The sequence below is a fragment of the Pleurodeles waltl genome, chromosome 11 (genome assembly GCF_031143425.1).
Source record: "Pleurodeles waltl isolate 20211129_DDA chromosome 11, aPleWal1.hap1.20221129, whole genome shotgun sequence".
NCBI classification, from domain to species: domain Eukaryota; kingdom Metazoa; phylum Chordata; class Amphibia; order Caudata; family Salamandridae; genus Pleurodeles; species Pleurodeles waltl.
Genome location: NC_090450.1, coordinates 154,933,179 through 154,954,690, shown reverse-complemented (window position 1 = coordinate 154,954,690; position 21,512 = coordinate 154,933,179). Strand labels below are relative to the sequence as shown.

The 21,512-nt window shown below is 45.8% G+C and overlaps 1 long non-coding RNA gene across 1 annotated transcript in view; it reads right to left on the bottom strand.

Moving 5' to 3' along the window:
• Nucleotides 1-568: 568 nt before the first annotated feature.
• LOC138266587 (uncharacterized) overlaps nucleotides 569-21,512 on the bottom strand; it is a 170,946-nt gene continuing 150,002 nt past the window's right edge. Inside the window, exon 3 of the long non-coding RNA XR_011199556.1 lies at nucleotides 569-800. This is a non-coding gene — a long non-coding RNA (uncharacterized lncRNA). The remainder of the gene's footprint in view (nucleotides 801-21,512) is intronic.

Sequence of the window (21,512 nt, the reverse complement as noted above, 5' to 3'; positions counted from 1 at the left end):
GCATGTTTGGGAATTCAAAAATGATGCTAGTTTGGCACTTTGCAGGATTAGCACCAAAAATATTGATGCTAATCCTGCAAAGTGAAAGCAGGCTCATTGAAAACAATGGGAGGCTCATTTTAACACCTGCCGTAGGCAGCCGTTAAAAATGATGCTTTCTGGGCCTCTCAATGCTGGAACGCCCCCTTGCATACATTATGACTGGGGCAGGCATAATGTGTTCAAGTGTTTCCAAAGTGGCACAATGCGTGCATTGCTCCACTTTGTGAATATGGCACCGCATTTTTTGCAACCTAACAGCACATTAGCGTACAAAATGACACTAATGTGGCACAAGGTGGCTTTAGAACCTTTTTAAATATGGCCCAAAGTTGTTAAGAGTGGCCTAATGAAGCAAAGGAAAATTAGGGGTGGTGCTTTTGGAAGGGAAATCAGGGTAAGAAGTTAAAGACGGATGATTCTTGATGTGAAGAAGAAATATCAGAGGAAACTATTGCAAATGAAATGAAAAATGTCCTAGCTTTCGTGAAGTAAACTTTCAATTCTATTAAGGACACGGAGGCAAGGATTATGCAGTCCTTTCTACACTTTATTACAATCAGCAAGTTCAAAGTTTAACCGTTGCAAAAAAACATTAAAACTTCAAGTCCCATGATGCCAACAGATAACCATGGCAACCAGTAAACCAATCCACTGTCCATAATAGAGTGTATACAAGTAGCTGACAGGCCCAGTCCTTCCTCTTCTTCACTGAAGAAAGTTAAGGAACTTGCGATCTCAATCACCTTTAGAATCACCTCCTACGAAATAAAGAAGTGATCAGAAACAGCAAAACAGAGTCATACAAGAAAAAACAATCCCACGAGAATACATTATCAGTTTGTAAGCAAAAGAAAATCAATGTGATAACATAATCAATATCAAGATCAAAACAAAGTTAGTCACAAACAACATTACATTATAGTAAAAAAACCTCAAACAGAGAGGAAAAAAATACAACTGACCTGTAAGAGAAAGAATCCACCCAAAGAACACTAACTAAAATAATAACCGTTGGGCGAGTAATACTGTCACAGTATGAGGGAATGATAATCCTCGCTCCATGTCCTTAATAGAATTGAAAGTTTCCTTCACGAAAGCTAGGAAATTTTGCATTCTATATCAGGATCGGAGGAGAGGATTATGCGAGTTCAAAGTTTACTCACCCCTAATGGTGACGCTTCATGAATAGGTTTGAATTAAAACCTCTTGAAAACTGATTCAGAGGACCAATCCGCTGCATTAATAATGTCCTCTAATCTACCATCTACCTGAATGGCTTTGGAACCCATCACTCCCTTGGTAGAATGAGCCCTAAACCGTCTAACATCAATTCCAGCTTCAGACATGAGCCACCGTACCCACCTGGCTATAGTAGGAGAAGCCACCGCCTTAAACGGTTTCTTGATAGTAATCAAAAGTTGTCTCTCACCTGGAGGTCTATCTTCCTCCGTGACTGCCTCATAGGTCTTAAGACATCTGACCACACACAAATTGGGATGAGACTCAAAACTGGGATAAGAAACCAACCTGGTACTCGTTTTAGTCCTTCTCGAAATGGTAAAAGTAACCCCTTGGGGGGTGAAAACCCGAGCTGAAACATCCAAAGCGCGCATGTCTGAAACTCTCTTACAGGAAATGAGACATAAGAGCATCGGCAACTGAGCGAAGATCTATTTCCCGGACAAAAACTGATTCTCCGGCCAGGAAGAAATAAAGTTGAGAACCTTATTAAAATCCTATAACCCAGAGCATCTAGGTTTAGGAGGTCTAGACAAACGTACACCTTTAAGCAGTTTACTTACCCAAGGGTGTTCCCCGACCAGCAGCTCCTGGGTCTGGTCTCCAACTGAAGTAGACTGGGAGTTGAGCATTCAACCGAGAGGCAAATAAATCTATCCCACATAGACCCCAACGATCCATCAGAGACCGAAAGATTGCGGGATCTAGTTGCCAGGCATTGGTATCCCTGAGATAGTGGGAATTCCGGTCTGCCACCTTGTTCTGTATTCCCGGAAGATATTCCGCTGTTACAGAGATCTGTCTCTGGAGGCAATAATGCCAAAAGTCTGTTGCCAGATCCGCCCAGACTCTGGACCAAGTGCCCCCCAGTCTGTTTATGTATTGGACAGCCGAAATGTTGTCCAGACGTAGAAGGACACACCAGGATACTTTGTCGTGAGTCAGGGACCGAATCGCGAAGGAACCCGCTAAGAGATCGAGGCAATTGATATGAAGATTCAACTCCTCCAAAGTCCACAGATCCCCCATGGAAATATGACCACACCCGGCTCTCCAACCCAGTCTGCTGGCATCTGACTCTGTCACTAGGTCGGGGAGGAGCCAAAGATGGCTTTCCCATTCCACGCGTCCATATGGTTCAACCACCACTGCATCTCCGATCGAGCTTCCGAAGAAAGTTCCACCAGTTCTGACTACGTGTGTCCCTTCTTGAGATGAGACTCCTTTAGACGTTGCAGGGCCCTGTAATGCAAAGGACCCGGAAAGATAGCCTGGCTAGAGGAAGACAGAAGACCCACAATCCTGGCAATCTTGGCGGAGGGAGGTCCTGCCTCTGCGGAACACTTTGGAAATCTCCTTCTTTATCTTGGAGATCTTGTGCTCTGTGAGTTTCAGAGTTGCCAACGTAGTGTTCACTACAAACCCCAGGAAGGTCGTGGACTGCAACAGGAGAAGAATGGACTTCTCCACGTTGATCACAAAACCCAGATCCTGAAACAGAGCAATAGTCATGTTCGTGTAACGCAACAGTTGCGACCAAGATTGATCCATCAAAAGGATGTTGTCTAGACATATAATTAACTGACACCCTGAATCCTCAGAAACTCTATCACTGGTTTCAGCAACTTCATGAAGCACCATGGTGCTGATGAAAGGCCGAAAGGAAGACACCTGAACTCGTAGATCTGGTTCCACCACTGAAACTGTAGAAAACGCCGGTGAGGAGGGAAAATCAGGACCATAAGGTAAGCGTCCTTGAGGTCCAAGTGGAACATCCAGTCCCCTTGGCACAGAAGATCCCTGAGAAGATGGATACCTTCCATTTTGAAATGGCGATAAACCACCCATTCGTTGAAGCCTTGAGGTTTATCACCGGAGGGAAACCCTTGTCCTTCTTTTTTGACCCAAAAATTTTTGCTTAAGAACCCCCCTCGGATGAAGACGCGCTGGTACAATGGCCCCTTTGTGAAGAAGAATCTGCACCTCTGCATCTATTAATTGAGATTCCTGAACATTGAACCGAATGGGAGGAGGTCGTACAGGCTGTACTGAGGTCCCACAGAACTCTATGTGGAAACCTGCCACTGACTCCAAGACCCAAGGGTCGGAAGTGATCCGGACCCAATTCTCTAAAAAGAGAGCTATTCTGCCTCCTAGCTCTTGAGGGGGAAAAGGGGGAATGCTCACCACCGCTTCCTCCCGGAGCATTGGAACCTCCTCTGCTGAAGCGTGAGGAACGTCCTCTACCGGAACCTCTGTTGGGGAAGAGCGCCCCCTGTCTTCTGTCATTCCAACCGTTGTTGCGGCATCCCTGAGATTTGATGGTGCTTGCTTGCAGGGGACGGCCGGAGGAGCGACCCCTTCCTCGTCCGGCCCCGGAGAAAACCTTCCCCGGAATTATCTTGTGCATAGAGGATTGCGCCTTGTCCGGAGCAGAAAAGGTAGAAACAAACTGCCACATCTCTTTCACAAAGGGGTCTCCGAAGAGATTGCCTTGAGCGACCACGCCTTTCTCCTAGGTAGCCAATTCCCCCATTTTGGGGACAATCTTGATCAAGAGGGACAGACGTCTCTCCATGGATATGGCGCAATTGGCATTGCCCAACAGACAAACTGCTCTTTGCGCCCATCCAGTGACCAAATCTATCTGCAAAGATTCTCCTGATACCTTGACTGACTCAGCCAACTCAATCATCTTGGTCAAGGGTCCCAGGACATCCAAGAGTTTATCCTGACAAGCCCGCCAGGAACGGGAGAACCCTTTCTTGGGATCACGCATATATTTTGAGAAAAAAGTGCATAATTTCGGATCCAAAGAAGGCGTAGCCGCCACCTTGTCCTCAAGCGCCGGCCTAGGACATTGTGCCCAAAGGCGGGCCCGAACCTCTTTCTCCCTCCAAGGGATGGCGAATGGCCTTGGTGACGTAAGTCGCAACTTTGGGAGGCGGGACCCATTCAGAGGATCGAGGATGATAAATGTCCTCCGGATCGAACATATCCAAGTTCTCCCAACCTTCTTCCTCTACACTCGAGGTATTCGCGGATGGGCGCCAAGGCTACCCATAACGCGTCCCTCGTCCATTGAGCCCTCATCATCTGGGTCAACCCCCCAGAAAGGGGCTATCCCAGAAAGGGATCCAGAACAAGGGTAGCAGTGCTGTCAGCTGTAGCTGTAGCTGTAGCCGGGCACAACATCCTCCTGGCAGGGTACAGGTGCAAGCATCCGCACACTCTTGCAAAAAGTGTCCCTCAATCTGGTGAAACCTTCGAGGTGCCCTGTGTCACGCTTCCTAGAGGAAGAAGATGCCTTAGAGGTACCAGCCCATTAATCTGGGTCCCCAAATACACCAGAAGAATTTGACACCTGGTTCATTAACATATCCACCCTATCTTGCAGGGGTGCTAAGGCTTTCACCACCGCCTGCGAAAGGAGTCTATCCATGCCAACCGGAAGGTGGTGCTGGGGAGGCCAAACTTCCTCCGTCCCCAAAGAGGGAGCGTAGGCATGGTCCACAAAAGAATCCATAGAAGGTGTAGTCGAAGACATAGCACCAGGTTATTCAGGTCAAGACTACATCAAAGGCTGAATGTCGTTTTGAAACGTCATAGATTTCAATGCATCAGAAAATGCTGCCCTGAATTCAGATGGTCTTGACAGAGATTGCTGGTTCATTCCCACAACAGGGACTGCTCTTCTGCAGAATACAGAGTAAGACTGTTGGACTTGGTATTCTTTCCATGTCCCACAAATTGGATACCGACATTGTAGGTAGCTGCCTCTTGTAGTGTAGCCTCCATGATTCACAGACCTCAGGGCAGGAACCACAGACTACGGTCCATGGACTTCATCTCAGGATCCGAGATCACCAGAGTTCAGAAGATGGCCGATAGGACGTAAAAGCACACCTGTTAGTAGCCTATACAAGGAATGAACTGTTGGGTGCAAGGTCCTCCATTGGGCCACATCACTGGCAACTATGATAGTCTTTAAAACTTGTGGCTTCCAGAACCAGTTATCTGCACTGGGAGGTTAGTCTCTTGCTGGAACAAACATTTTGTTATTTTACTGCATGCAATGTCCAGGTGTATTCAGAGTCAGCACCACCTAGCAAAGTGTAGTGCCTCTAAATAGCAAATGCACCTGTTTACATTTTAAGGACTATATCTACCACAATGCTATTGTTTCATGATGAAGGCTGTCTTGCTAAAGGCACACACCTGTGATAAGTTCCTTGTCAATTTGGCTGAGTGGTCCCACAATCTATGTTGAAGTTTATGCTATTTGGGACAGCATTCTGGCATCACTGTGATGATCAACATGCATGTTGCAGGAAAAGCAGTAACAGGGTTTATTGTGTAAATGAATTACCATTGCCCCATCCATTACCATCACTGCAACCAAAGGCTTCACCCGCACCACGGGACACCTTTGATGGAGCCGATGGGCTAAAGGCAGACTCAAAGGTTCAGATTCTCCCCTGTTTTGATTGCTCTGTCCACCAGAACTGCGATCAACACATTAATGCTTCACTCGTAGCAAGGGGCACCTTCACTGGAGCAGAGCGGCTAGTACAAGATTCCAGGGCACACCTTCTAAAATATGAAGTGAGGAGACTAACCAATTTAGTCAGTATACAAGTGACCTCATGACACATGACATCGCAAGTGCCAGGACAGGAAGTGGCATCAGAACCCATGACCTCACAGCAATTGACATCACAAGAAGTGAGACCAGATCTTAAGAACTCACACATGTTTACTGGGTCTATTGTGAGTACATTTGAACGCATTACAATATTTAGCAAATTAGATTTTGCATCACAGTTGTGCCAAAAAAGTGAAGCAACCCCAAAGCAAAATCTGGGCCTCAACTTGTACTTGTTTTTTTTTTAAAACCCTGCCACAAAGAAATTGGCAACAAGGAGAAACTCATAGTAAATCTATTCTGCTTAATGTGTTTCAAGCTCTGAATTAAAAAATATATCTTATGAGGTTAAGACTACTGCTGCAGAGATCTTTGTGTGGCAAGTAAATCTAATGGAAGAATAATGATAGTGGTAATATAACTCTGAAGGTTGACATATTTGCTGGAGAGGTCTGTGTTTTAGCTAGTCCCAGTTTAGAATCAAAGTAGCATAGAAGGTTTGTCCCCTGCAATGCACATTATGTAACATGCAAATGACAGATTTTTCTTTTATTAAAAGGGATAAGTGGGTTACTGCTTCTATAACAGAGAGCCTTTTGTTAATTGCAGTTCATAAATTGTATTTCTTTTAATATAGCACAGTAAGCTATGAAGGACATGTGACTCCTACACCTTGTATCTCTCACTGCCTCATGTAACACATCCTATACATTGATATACACACCTATGTTTTGAAGTCAATGTTTATTATGGGCGTGTGATGTAAAGCACTCTGAGACCTTGCACTGGATGAGTAGTGCCATAGGAATATAAAAGAAACAAAACAAAATAATGACATTTAAAATTATTATTTGTGTAAATACTCGGGCAGGCCAAAACATCTGACATTCTTGCAGTGCATGCACGTCTCTTATATACTAAGACTAAACAAAATCAAAAACATGCCTCTCTTAGGTACCTGTGAAGTGCTAAGTTGTGTGCATTTGTTTTCCATGTAATGCATTTAGGTGGAGGATCCAGTTAGCTCCCAGCCAGGATACTACAATAAAAGGAGGCCTGATGTCCTCTTAACTTCAGCCTTTGTTATGGATTCAGCTGGAATCTGATTAGCCTGCACATTGCTTCTCAGAATGATCACAGGCAATGTGCAGGTGCTGTTGAATGTGCCCCCGTGTATGAAATTTACACTGGGACAAGTTTAGCATTTCTGTGGGGCACAATCACTTAGCAGGGTAGATGACGTTCACCCTGTGAAAGGAATGGGTAGATCCTGTGTACCTGCGTGTACCCTCAACTTATGCCCCGAATGATTCCAATTTCGGGAGTCCCCCATGTTGCCGTTGCCTGTCTACATGTACTATGATCAAAAAGCAGGCACTTTTTCCAGAGTGTAGGAAGGAACTCTTTGGAATCAAGTATTTGATCCTGTTAGTAACACCTATGATGGCTTTAGGGGATAATTATCAGCGACAAAACTCTTGCTATTGAGGCAGATATCTATGGGGCCCCTGGGATTCTCATTCTCCAGCTAATATGCCCTAATGATCTTCCAAATGTGGTTTCTCAAAGAAGGGATCGAGCACAAAGACCATATACACAACGATCCTTGAGAACTAGATAGAGGATCTGCTGATATGTATTTGGAGTAGGATAACTATCCTTTTTATTGGGATTGATGATAAATTGTCCTATATCGTATCTATGATTCAACTGATAATCAGCCGATGCAATGTAGCCTGATTTCCTGTGGTACATTCATTTCAGTTTGTGAAAGAACAGGCGTTGCTACTGAGAACAAACTACTGTCCTCTAGGCCTAGGGGGCATTTTTCAGTAGGTGAATACTATTACTGTAGTACTGCGTTATTCCATACATAATGCAATTAATGTATAGATTTTAATTTCTTTACCTCCTACAGTTATGTCCCCAACCAAGCAGAATATTTTAATTGTTTTAATTACGTGCCAGAAAAGAGAGCTCCTCAACATGTCCAGTGCCGAAAGATTACTTGCTATTGAGAACCCCTGCAAGCATCTCCATACATCATGGTGCTTATTGATGCGTCTCCTCTGATTCATCTTCATAACAAAAGACAACAAGCTAAACAAATAACACAACATGCTGGATACAGGCATACTTACACGGTAGATCTAAAAGGTTTGATGAACTAAATATAGAGGTACGTCTTTTGGGAGAGTTCCTTAACAAGAGCTATACAACATGACTGTGCTGATTAGGTCTGAAATCCACACTTGTTGCAGTGTCCGTTTGATGCTGATAATTGGGGAAGTAGACTGCGATCTCTGTTCAAGGTGTTACCTCTTGATTATTTTAATAAATGTGCATTATGCACATCTGCTTAGCGATTGTCTCAATGTAATGTTAAAGGTATTAGTTTGAACAATGTTCATTTCCTTTTCCATTAGAATCTTTAAACTCACGGAGTCACTGTGCAAGATGCGGTTGCAAGTTATTTTGTTGAGTCAGGTGGTCATGGGCAAATCTAATCTTTTAGGGTTATAAAATTATTTTCTTCGAATATTTTTTAAATTGGCCTCAAAAATAGCTAATGATTACAGGCGGAGCTAACTGCCGAAAATGGCGGGGGTGTAGCGGAGCGGCTCCGGACCGGCCTACAGATCATCCTGCTGATCTGGGCACTACCCCGGGATACATACGGCCCCGGATCCGGCGGCACGTGGCCAGGGAACGGAGCTCCTGCAGGACGGAGGACAACAGCCTCCTGTGGTGCGGAGGGCGGTGCTGAAGACACGGTGAGCGGAGACGGCGCGGCCACACAAAATGGCAGGCGCGCCCTGTCTCTAATGAATTAGTGGCATGTGCCGGCTGCCGCCGGTGGGTAGAGCAAGCCGGAACTCCGGGCGTTGATGCATTCAGATGCTGCAGGGGCCCTGGGCCCTCCGGGGGCAGAAGCTAGAAGTGGCGGATGATGACAAAGATGGGAGGAGCATGAGGGCCAACGGGGCTCTGCCCCCCCACCTTGCCCAGAGTAGAAGTGGATGGGCGGATGGCACCTGAAGTAGAGCTGGTGGACCCACACAGCACAAAAGGTGAGCGGATACATCGTGATGGGCCAGAACTGTGAGGTGCCACCTGGGCAGAGGTACTAGCGCCAGTGAGCACTGTGGGTCCGGCCTTCCATAGCCTGTCTGGGTGCGGCCCATAACACCCACAAGGAGCACAATGGAGAGTGGAGCGAATACAGCCATACTGGAAGATAGAACGGCCCCTATTAGACCTTGAAACCCGAGAGTCGCGCGGACAACCAGTTCAGGCTGGACCAATCTACCTGGGAGGTCGGGAGGAACGCCAGGTCCCTGTTGAGGTGCTACCTGGGGGCGGCTCAGGTCGCCGGAGGCCCTGCACCTTGGAGAACCTGCTGTGACACCGCGCACCCGGAGCGGAAGACAGGGGGACAACATTGGTGGCAAGAGGCCCCCCAAAATTTATAATTAGCTTCCGTGACCAAGTGAGCCTGATGGGGAAGAAACGCCCCAGGCTGCAGGAATCGGGGGCGGCAAGCCCAGACACCGACCCTAGGACCACAACGCCAACCCCACAGAGAGCACCCCAGCCGCTCCAGGTGCAAGACACCTTACAAAAGATCCTGGAGGCAATTGAGGACTCCAAGAACACCCTCCGACAAGAAATAGGGAAAGTGTCAGCAGAACTGGGCCTTCTAAGAACGGACCACCGAAAGCTGGTGAAGAGGGTGGACAGTGCAGAGGAACAGCTGAATGAAATGGGCACATCCCATCGGGCGCAACAAACTCCACTTGCCCACAGACAGAGTGCAAAGACTGGAACATATTGCTGAAGACGCTGAGGGCCGCAGCTGGTGTAACAATGTCCGAATAGTAGGTCTACCAGAAGGAGTGGAGGGCAGCGATATGTTGGCCTACTTGGAACCCTTTATGAAAGCACTCATGGGCCCTCACCAGCTCAAACCGTTCTTTGCCCTGGAGAGAGCACACAGGGTCCTGACCAAGCCTGCCGCACCGGGACAACCCCCCTCAAACCTGTTGTGGCCAAGCTGCTCCATTACAAGGATCGGGACTTGCTACTTCAGAAAGCGCAGAAAGAGGGGCCCTTTGACGTGGAGAACAGCAGGATCAGTATGTACCCAGACTACACAGCTGCGGTGCAGGCCAAGAGGGCACCTTATACTGAAGTGAAAAAGGCCCTACGGACTGAAGGGATTCGAAATGCTCTTGTCTTTCCCTCAAAACTGAAAATAATGTGGGATGGCCACACCCATTTCTGCCTGATCCCAGAGGAAGCATGGTCCTGGCTTGAAATGCATAAAACTGGGACAGACGATCAGAACCTGCATGAGCCCCCACTGGCCAGTCGCTGGAAAAAGAGACGCCACTCCGGTGACCACACTCGCAGAGACAGGGTGCTTGGGCCAACAAATACACAAGCCAGCCAAGGCAAACAGGCGTCGTTTCAAGCAGCCACGTCTCTGACGGAGTCACCCTCCTCTGATAAGGACAAACTAAGTCACACAGATGCAGGTGAGACAGGGGACTCCTCGGACTATGAGTCGGTCGTGGACCCACTATGCGGTCTGCCGCACATGACACCTCAGACAACTGAAGACATTATTTAACCCCTGCTGCTTCTCGCCACTACATGGAATTCTGCTATATGGGAGCAGCGCCCGGAGTGCGAGTATGGGCCGGTCCGGGCTACGCCGATGACCGACGCCACTGCGATGCTCAAAGACAAACATAACCCCCCATTTGCCCCTGGACTGTTCCAGCAGGGTAAAGACGATGGCTAGTATAAGACTGTTAACACAGATTTGGGCGGTCGACCGTTGCCATTCTGCCCTGGGGATGGGGAGTTGGGGATTGTTTACTACTGTTGATATTCTTGCTGTTGGTGATGCCCAGGTTGAAGATCGGTGTGGTGGGGTGCGGGATGGGAGGGGTGGTGGGGAACTATTGGTGAGTGACAGGCTGGTTCCCTGATGCCTGCAGTAACTACTTTTAAACTGATGTCTTGGAATATGCGGGGGATGGGAAGCATGTCAAAATGCCACAGGATCTTGACATACCTGAAGAGGAGGGGAATCCATATTGCACTGTTACAGGAGTCACACCTCACCAAAGTGGAGGCCGACCGCCTTCATAAACAATGGCGGGGGCAACTGTTTGCCACTACATACCCTGCATATGCGAGTGGAGCGCTGGTCTTGGTGAGGGCTGGAGTGCTGTTTGAGACAGTTTCAGTGGACACAGACAGAGAGGGCTGGTATGTCTTGGTGGAAGGCCACTTGTGCGGACGACTGGTGGTGCTGGGGAGCACATACACACCCAACCAAGATCAGGTCCCCTTCTTACACAAGGTGTCTGCTCAAATGGCCATACACCCGGGCGGTCCTTATCTCCTGGAGGGGGATTTCAACGCTGTCCCTGATCCCAACATAGACCATTCTACTCCACCTCTGCGGGGGGTGATGGCAATCAGGGTGGCTAAGGGTCTGATGAGTTGGAGATCTGGGTGGGAACTGGAAGATATATGGCGGTTGCAGCACCAGCATAGGAGGGAGTTCTCACACTACTCACATATTTATCAAATACATACTAAAATCGACTGAATGCTCTGCACGGCCAGCATTAGCAGTACGTTCACACACTCAGAATATTTAGGCCGCACGGTGTCTGATCACAGTCCACTGCTTGTGACGATGCAGACAGCTGAGAAATTACCACCAATCCTGATGTGGCACCTGTATCCTAGAGCCTTAGAGGATGAGGCCTTCCGCGGCGCCTCAGCGACTAAACTGAGTACTTTGCGTTAAATAAAGGGACAGTCTAAGTTCAGAGGGTGGAGTTGGAGACTCTGAAGGCGGTAATCCGGGGCCATTACCTTGGTCAATCAGTGGGATTCAGAAGTGATCTGACAGCCGAAGTCCTTTGCATAGAGACAACACTACTTAGGTGGGAGTCGGAATTGGGTATCAATCCGGAGGCACCTTGACTGCTCTCAGCAGCGCAGGAAGCGCTTAATGAGGCACTGGAACACCTTTGCTGCTACAACTATAATATAGACACTAATAGAATTCACGAGGAGGAGAGGAGAGCTGGGAAGCTACTGCCTTGGCTGATAAAACCAGAATGCAGGGGCACTCCAATTACCCACCTGACGACCCAGGACGAGACTATACTGCATGCACCGACGCACATTAATGATGAGTTTAGATCTTACTACATGACCCTCTATAGCACACCACTGCTGGCAGAGAGGGGTACGCTACACATTTATTTGAGTGGCTTACAACTGCGAACGCTGCCAGGACTTGACAGTAAACAATTAGGTGCACCAGTGACGGCACTGGAGGTGCAGACTGCTATGAATGACCTGAAAACTTGAAAAACCCCTGGGACTGACGGCATCGCCCCTGAATTTTATCAAAGGTTCGTGGGAGTACTGACGCCATGACTGGTGGAGATGTAGACAGAGGTCTATGAGAAGAGGGAATTGCCTCACTCTGTTAGGGAGGCGTTGGTGATACCCTTACCTAAGAGGCAGCGGGAAGGGGCAACGGTTGCTCATTATTGCCCACTTTCAATGTTAAACACCGACTTTAAAATACCTCATCCATAAGGACCAAAACAGGTTCATCCCTACGCGAAACACATCTAGTAATCTACAGAGGCTCTACAAGCTGCTTTAAAACGAGAAACACCCACATGACCCCACAGCTATGATAGTGTGTCAGTAGACCTGGAAAAGGCCTTTGACACAGTACTTTGGGATTTCCTGGAAACCGTAATGCAATGCATGGGCCTGGGACTGGAGTGGGTGAAATGGGTAAACTTGCTCTACACTCACCCTACAGCTAGGGTCAAAACAGGACGCATGATATCTGCGAGCTACGAGGTTCATAGGGGAACTAGACAAAGCTGCCACTCTCGCCCCTACTATTTGCCTTGGCTATAGAGCCCTTGGCAGAGAAGTTCAGGAGTAAGGGACTGGAGTGTGGTGTGATTAGAGGGGGGTCCCATTATGCAGATGACCTCCTTATGGGGCACTGTGCTTCCACAGGTGCTCCAGACGCTGGAGGATTTAGGTAAACACTCTGGCTTACGGCTTAACAGACAAAAGACGTATGTGTTCCCTTTGATAGAGGGGGTGGAGTGCCTGCTCTCGTGCCCGTTGGATGTACAATGGGTCCCCTAGACGTTCAAGTACCTGGGGATCCAGATTTACTGTAATAAAAAAGACCTCTGGGAGGGCAACCTGGGAAAAGTATATCGGGCTCCGAAAGCGGAGGTAGCCTTCTGGCGTTCCTTAAAGCTACCAGTTATGGCCAGGATTGCGCTTACCAAGATGGTGATACTCCCTAGACTCCTCTATTATTTCACCATTATCGCTGATTGTGCCTGTATCGTGGTTTCAGACAATAGATTCTTTACAACGTGAGCTGATATGGGACAGGGAATGCTACCATGTGGCACTGGGGATGCTTCGTCTGCCAACTGAGAAGGGGGGACTAGAAGCCCCAGATTTTGAACTCTACTATCTGTCAGCTCAATTACAATGGCTGGTGCAATGGCTAAATGGGCTAAAATTGGCAGAGACAACACTGGACGGTGAACCCGGGCGAGGGGAGGAACTCATAATATCTATGTTCAGAGGGAAAACAGTACAGCCCAAACCGAACATACTGGTATCCACACTCTGGCATAGAGCCCTTTGGGGAACAAATACAACTAATCCCTATGCAGCTGCACTTTCTCTTGTGGTACTCCCATGTGACGCATCTGGGCCCAGCTTCAACATATATATTGGACAGAGGCAGGGATCACTACTGTGGGCGACTGCTACCAGGGGGAGACCTTGCAGACCAGAGTGGCCTGCCACTCGGCCAATTCCTGACTTATGAGGCAGTGACACAGGCCTTGAGGGCACTATGGGGTGATGATAGGGGTGAACCATCCACGGCGGCAGCCCTCCAGACTGTACTGGTTGTGGGTGGAGGTTCAAACTTGGTTACTTGGATGTATAAGGCTCTAAATGGGAAGATTGAGATACCACTAGACAGACTCTGGTTGAATGGGATGCCGACATAGATAGAAGATGACAGATGTTGAATGGCATAAGACACTAGCCTCGGCATGTAAGATTTTGCGCAATACACGTCTGAAGTTTATACAATATAACTATGTTCACAGGACCTATCTCACCCACACAGAATTAACCAGATCTACAGGGGTATGACAGGAGCATGCCCCCAATGTCGGTTGGTTGGTGCGGACCTTCGCCATATGACTTGGGACTGCCCATCGCTAAGACCCTACTGGGGAAAGGTGACTGCCCGTCTCAACACAGTTTTACAACGACAACTAGATGATGGGCCAGCGGTGTGCCTGTTGGGCCTTTTTGACAAGCCTTTAGCTAAAAAAGTGGGGAATAGGTTTGCAGATTTGGCATTACTACTTGCACGGAGGAGAGTGCCAATGGCGTGGAAAAGCGTGGACCCCAGCTTGCCACATGGGTGGCAGACGTTACTCATTGGGCAAGGGCAGAGGAGAGAGAACTACAAAGAGAAGAGATGAGGGGACTGAGATGCCGACCGATTGCCCCTTTGTGGGGGGAAGTAGTGGACGTAAGGGAGGCGCTGAACATCAAGGCGGATGATAACATTGGTGGAGCCCTGACTTTGAAATGCACGGGAATGACTGAGCCCTAATGCGGACCGGACCGCTGCCGGTCTGCGCTCTGGGAGGGATTTCCCCCTCGCACTCCCCCTTTGTGTCCATCCTTTCCCACATGCCCCCCCCCGGCCCCTAGGATCGGGGGCCGGCACAGACAACCACACAGCACACACATGACTTTTGAAACTCTGTGCAAGTTAATGGGTTAATTAAGTGGGCTATTTTGTTCCTTTCCACTTTGTTTTTGGCTAACGTACACAGGAAAGACTGGTACGCATCTCTGAGCTGTTGATCGGAGCGATTAACAGCTCCCTGTCTCACAAGCATGCAACTGAGACCTTGAGGGAGATTGAGATTTTGCACTATGATTCTGTATGCCTTGGATCGAATAAGGTACTAGACACTTTGTAACTATGGTTCTACAAAGCAGGTAATAGTTACCCACAAGCTGTATACCAATGTGATGAAATGCTTTGAGCATTCAGTTCTGGCAAAATGAATGAACAAAATTGTACTATTTGAAATGCCAATAAACAGAATTGTTAAAAAAAATAGCTAATGAGTACAAGATAGATTTTATGAGGCAATATAATACTCTACTATTAGAAATTGGGTCTCTAGTTGGCAGACGTATGCGCCTTGTCCAAGTAGGAAAGCACATTCCTAGTCAGGGCAAGTAAGTTACACCCCGAAGGTAACTTGTGCTCAACCTCCAGTTGCTTGGTGCAGAGCAGTCAGGTTTATCCTCAAAGGCAATGTGTAAAGTGGTTGTGCAGCGCAGTCATACAGAAACACAATGAGACACCACAAAAATGCTCCACACAAATTTAGAGATATAGCTTATTCTGTTCTGAAAAAAAAACAAGACCAGGATATTACAAATATTATGTATATGTTTTACAATATAAGCATAACAGGATAACCCCTGTTATCCTACACCAAACAAACCTAAAATGATAAAAATTAGTGAAGTGGTTCAGGAGATGTGTGAACTTGAGGTCAACCCATCAGTATCCAAATGAATGCAGATGCAGTTGAGTGTCCTGTGTTGTGGGTGTCTGAAGGGAATGCACAATTGTACCTGACACCCAGCCCAGACCAGATGTGTATTGGAGACAGGCTGTTTGGTACACAGGGCAGTTAGAGCAGAGAAATGCCCACTTTCTAAAAGTGCCAGTACTAAAATAGTAATAATAAATATGACTTTACCCATACAAATACAGCTTAAAAGTACATTAAAGAATTCCCAATGTTGGCCTATGAGAGGAGCAGGCCTCACAGCAATGAAAAATGACATTGGGAGTTTTTCATTACTAGGACATGTGAAACTTAAAAGTACGTGTCCTGCCTTTTACTTACATGGCACCCCGTGCTTTGGGCTAGTTAGGGCCTAACATAGGGAGTGACATATGTAAGAAAAGGGGAGTTTAAGGCTTGGCAAAACGTTTTAACTGCCAAGTCAAAGTCGCAGTGAAACTGCATACACAGGGTCTGCAAAGTCAGGCCGGAGGTATGTTTAAGGGCTACTGAAGTGGAGGACAGAATCAGTGCTGCAGGCATACTAGTAGCATTTAATTTACAGGCCCTGGCTATATGGCTTACCACTTTACTAGGGACTTACAAGTAAATTAAATATGCCAGTTTTGAATATACCAATGTTACCATGTTAAGGGGGGAAGCACATGCACTTTAGCAGTGGTTAGCAGTGGTAAAGTGCTCAGAGTTCTAAGGCCAACAAAAAGATACAGCAAGAAAGGCAAAATATCTGGAGTAAAACCACCCAAAGGATGCCAGGTCTAACATATATGTCTCTTAGAAACTGCGTCACAATACCACCTTGATCTTATATCACTTTTGGCTTCCCAGCTATAACACCTACCTGTTTCATAAGGGTGGTTAAAATTCAGGTGCTTATTATTCTTTTTTTGCTATAATTTTAGGTTCCCTGTGGTCAATTAACACAATGGACGATTTTAACAAATTAAAATTGGTTACATTTGAGAGGCTGCCACATTTTATTGAAGAAGTGGTTACTCAATATACTTTGGGGATGATAGGAATTTCTCTGTAGTCTGAGAAGCCATTTGTAATGCTGAGGTAGGCTGTACCAGCCTTGAATTAACGGAAAATGGATGTGGTTATGTGCTGATAAACATTGACCACCACTGCGTAAATTAGATATTCAATTAGAATTTTCACTAGATCTTCTTGCAACAGGGTACTTTATGAACAAGATTTTAAACCCAAACAACTCATTATTTGCCACATTTTTCACTGGATTCTGTGATACAGAGATAATCTGTGACCACTTAATTATTCCTAGTATATATAACAACTACGATCCTCTTGTCCTGAAACTGCCACTGTGCAATCTTGATTTGAAGATATATGATATTTTTCCATGGAGTTGGGTGGTCAGGGATGGTGGCATGAGGCTACATTTGATGATGATAGACTGTGACAAAGTGTTGAATAGTCTGATTATGCACTCTTAAAATTATATATTTTGTGTCTTGAGATTTGTAGCAGTTATGAATCTGTCTTGAGCGCATATAATACATGTGTTTTGTGATTATTCCACAGAAACATTCTCAGTTTCCATTGGCCATAAATAGCTTGGCCACACCTGCTTACAAATGAACTGTAATTTGCATCTAGCCTTACATTGGTAGGTTATTATCCAAAATGCCGGTGGCCATGATGATTCAGGAACTTTTTGCAAAATTGTAAGTAACCCATTTTTTCAGAAAGTTTCTAGTTGGACTTTCAGATTAAGGCTGATTTATGGTTGTTGGGTTTTCATAGTATAAATAGGCTATGAAATCGAAACATAATTTAGGTGAACACAACATTACAGATACATATATACATTTCCAATCTGCAGGAGATTTGTTGAGGCCATTAAGTTGGTCTTTCAGGTAAAGCACCTGATCCTGGTGGCATTCCTAATGAACTCCTCAAAAATAATCTTGTTTCGTGGGCACCTGCTGTCCCTTGTGTTTTGAAAGCTGCACATAACTCTGTTGTATCTTCATCATGCTTTCAGTCCTTTTAAGTCACGATTTTTAAGAAGGGACATAACGGCTGACCCACATAGTTATCATTAAAATTAATTGATGGAATCTACTGTAAAGGTTTCTGGCACAGTTATCATGAGTAGAATTCAACATGTGGGCACACGATAAAGACATACTTGAAGAGATCTAGCAGAGCTTTGGAGCATGCTTGGGCACCACAGAAAAATGGCTAATTTACACCTGTTGATTAGTAAATACACAATGCTTTGCAAAGGCTAATTGCAACTTGCTTTCGCAGAGCTTAGTTCATCCTTTGACCATGTCAACAGAACAAAGCTGTGGTCCTCTTAAACCAATATGGGTGTACATAATACTTGATTTTCTTTCCCTTTTGCCTCAGTCCTTACCTCAGTGGTTAGATTTGGCCCAGGAGGGGTAATGCACAGATCATTTTAAAGTAGCAAGAGGGTGATGCAAGGATGTTTATTGGGCCCAATCCCTTTTACATTCTACACAAATGGGTTAGAGGGTTTTAAGGAAGCAGGGGCAAGGCACTGCACAACATTGGTAATAGAACAATTCCAGGCCCTTACAATTAAAAAAAGGCTTAGGAAAGTAAGTCAGAGCAGTTTCCTTTATAGACAACCTTGACCTAGCCATACAAACATTTTAATAGGAAGTATTTTGACCATAGACCCAAATCCACAAAAAAACAAAACCTACTTTATTAATATTTAGGTCACTGAGAAATTTGTCTACGCACTTGGCACTTATGAGACAATTTTGCTACCTTTCCATCACATTGTGAACATATCTAGATTAGATATTCTGCCTTTGTGAGTCACTTCCTATCATCTAAGAAGCGTTGCAGCACACTGAACATCGACACCTCGCTGTTGTTGTGTACCAAGTTGCAAACGTGATTCTTTTATTCCATGCTGTTAGATATTCTGTTAAACGAAATTCTGAAAATGAAGATAAAGGGCCTGATTTAGAGTTTCATAAACAGGTTGCTACATCACAAACGTGACGGCTATCCCGTCCACTGTATAAGATGTCCATAGAAAATGTAGCATGGTTTGTTTGTACAGATTGCAACATGGATACACTCTCAATTCAGGCTTGGGCTGATAACCAATCGGGAATCAAATGGAGTATTTCACTGTGCCAGCCTGAAGGCTGAACTGTAAAAATCTTTCCCAGTATGATTTTCCTCCCTTTGAAGATTAGTGGAGTCCCCCAGGCCCTAAATTCCTCCCCTGTAGGTTGATATAGGTGCACACTTGGCAGAGTATATTTGCAGGAGAGGACTGAGGGCTTTCCCACCCTTAGGAGACAGAAGACTCTGCAAAGAACCAACAGCCCTGGAAAACTTAATGCTATTTTGTGCAATATGAGGAGACCATGAACCGGCTAAGCTAAAAGTAACCCCCAAATAGGAGAAGGTACTGGTGCTTAATAACATGTTGATACCCACAGCAATAGATAGTCGTCGCGTGTGCTTTGAACCACAGGTCATTATGAAAGACTTGTTAAAATTAGTTAGTAAATCCAAATAGGCCATGAAATCAATGAAAGAGTACACTGAGTGGTGAAGAGCCGTAGGGGTGCGGGCAATAAACACTGCGTTGTCCGCGTACAGTAGTAACGCGAGTGGCACACCATTCACCATGGTCACATCTCGGGTGCACTTACTAAGCTCCATACTTCATGAATAAATAAGATTAAAAAAATCAGGACTAACACACACCCCTGGCGAAGCCCCAGACCAGTTCTGTACTCACCAGTAACTTCTCCTTTGTTCCTGAATCTAACTTGTGTTTTAGTGCCCACATGCATAGAAACCAGCATGTGAACTAGAGAGGGGTCCATTTGCAATTTAATAAGAGTTTGCCACAGCTTAGCCTGGTTAACACAGTCAAAGACCATTGTCAGATCCATACGGGCTAAAAACAATGTTGACTTGTTGCCCACCAAGTATTTCCCAATAATCAGGTTTATGTTGAGACATTTTTCAATAGTCCCTATGCCACTTCGAAAATCATACTGACATTTATTTAAAACGTTATTTTCATTGGCCCGCTATACTATTCTATTATACAGTACTCTTCCCAAGATTCTTGCTGGGATGTCTGGCAAGGAATTAGGACGATAGAATTTAGACTCTGCCCTGTTGCCCTTTTTAAAAATCGGGACAATGACTGATGTTGCCCAGGAGTGAGGAAACAACAAGTTGTTCATACAGTTGAAGACATTAGTCAGAAATGGGACTGAGAGATTTATATTGCACTTAATAACATCAATCAGAATGCCATCAGTCCCAATCTCTTTTCCTCACGCATTCTCCTGAATGGCGATCATCACTTCCTGCAAAGAAATACGTGGAAAGGATGGAGTGTCCTGGGCCATAACTGTGAATGAGTCTCATTGTTATCTGAGTAGATTTCTTCAAAGTGAGTCACCCAGTTCTCCCCGTTAATGTGGCAACTGATCAGCGAGATGCTGTGGTCAGAGGAACGCAAGCATAAAACGGCCTTCCAGAACGACTTACTTTCCTTTGTGCTGGCAGTATCTGTTAGTAAGGACCACTGCTGGGAAATAACTGCTTTCCTCCTCATATTTATTACTGACTTGTAGATTTTGCGCTGGGAGGCCGCTAGAATACGATCACAAGGTTGTGTGTTCAAGGCCCTGCATAAGAGACGATTTGACCATGAACAATCATGATCGAACCAGTGTGGGCACCCAGATTTAGTTTTAATAGGTTTAGAAAGAGAATGTCTTATCTTTTCACAAAGAGCAACAAAAGAGGTAACAATCGTTCTGTTAATCGTATTCTCTTGTAAGCAATCCAAAACCAACAGCAAGTTCTCAGCAACTATCTCTTTAAGAAATTTAGATGGGTCATGCAGTTTCCAACATAACCTCAAGTTGTCAGTTGTTGGCAATAAATTTGCAAGGTCTGGCATTTCTTGATGTATGCGGTACCTTCAAAGTTGTTTCAATCAGGTCGTGATCCCCATAATCAGTCCTAACAATTGTACCATGGAGCATCAGTTCCCTCAAATAATAGAAAATAAAAATATAATAAACAATTGAGAAGCTTTTCCTTCCTCTAAAAGTAGACATGCCCTGCACATTGTTACCAGCCTCCTCTGCAAGTCGGCAGAGACAACAAAAGCTAGCAGCTCTTTGCCACTCTCATTAGGTTTACATGCTCCCACTGGTTACACCCCCACCCCCGGGCCCCTGGCCGGGTAAGCTGGCATTGGAATCACCCCCTAAACAGAGCTACAACTGCTGTCCCTACTGGACTTGTCCTCCACTAAGGCCGAGATGTATGCAAATAAGGCAGGGAATTTTTGGTTGGACATGTTCACGAAATTGTTATACAAAATTGATGACAAATGGAGTCAGGACCCCCTTATATATTACGGCTTGAAAATCAGAACTAGGGGTACTTCCTGACTGTGCATGACCACCAGATAGATAAACCTCCAGAGACTCTGGAAGAGCGAGATGGTATAAAAGGGAGACCAAAGCACATACAACCATCGAATGCAATCGGGTTAGTTTCCCAAGTCGCCTGCAATAAGACAGAGTCATACAATTTTATAAACTTTTGCCAGTCTGGTAGTAAAATCGTATTGCGGAGGCCCGCAAAGTTCCAGCTTAGAATTTTTAGCCCAGAATACTTGACAGGCGAGATTAAAGCTGCAGAAGATGGAACAGAACACTCGTTTATTTGACTAGGGGAACGGGGCAAAACAAGGTCTAAGCAGTGTATTTTATTTTAGCTGCCAATGCCATCCAAACCATCAGCACTGCTGAATAGAATTGCCCACGTTGTGGCTGATGGGGCCCAGTTCACAAATCTGC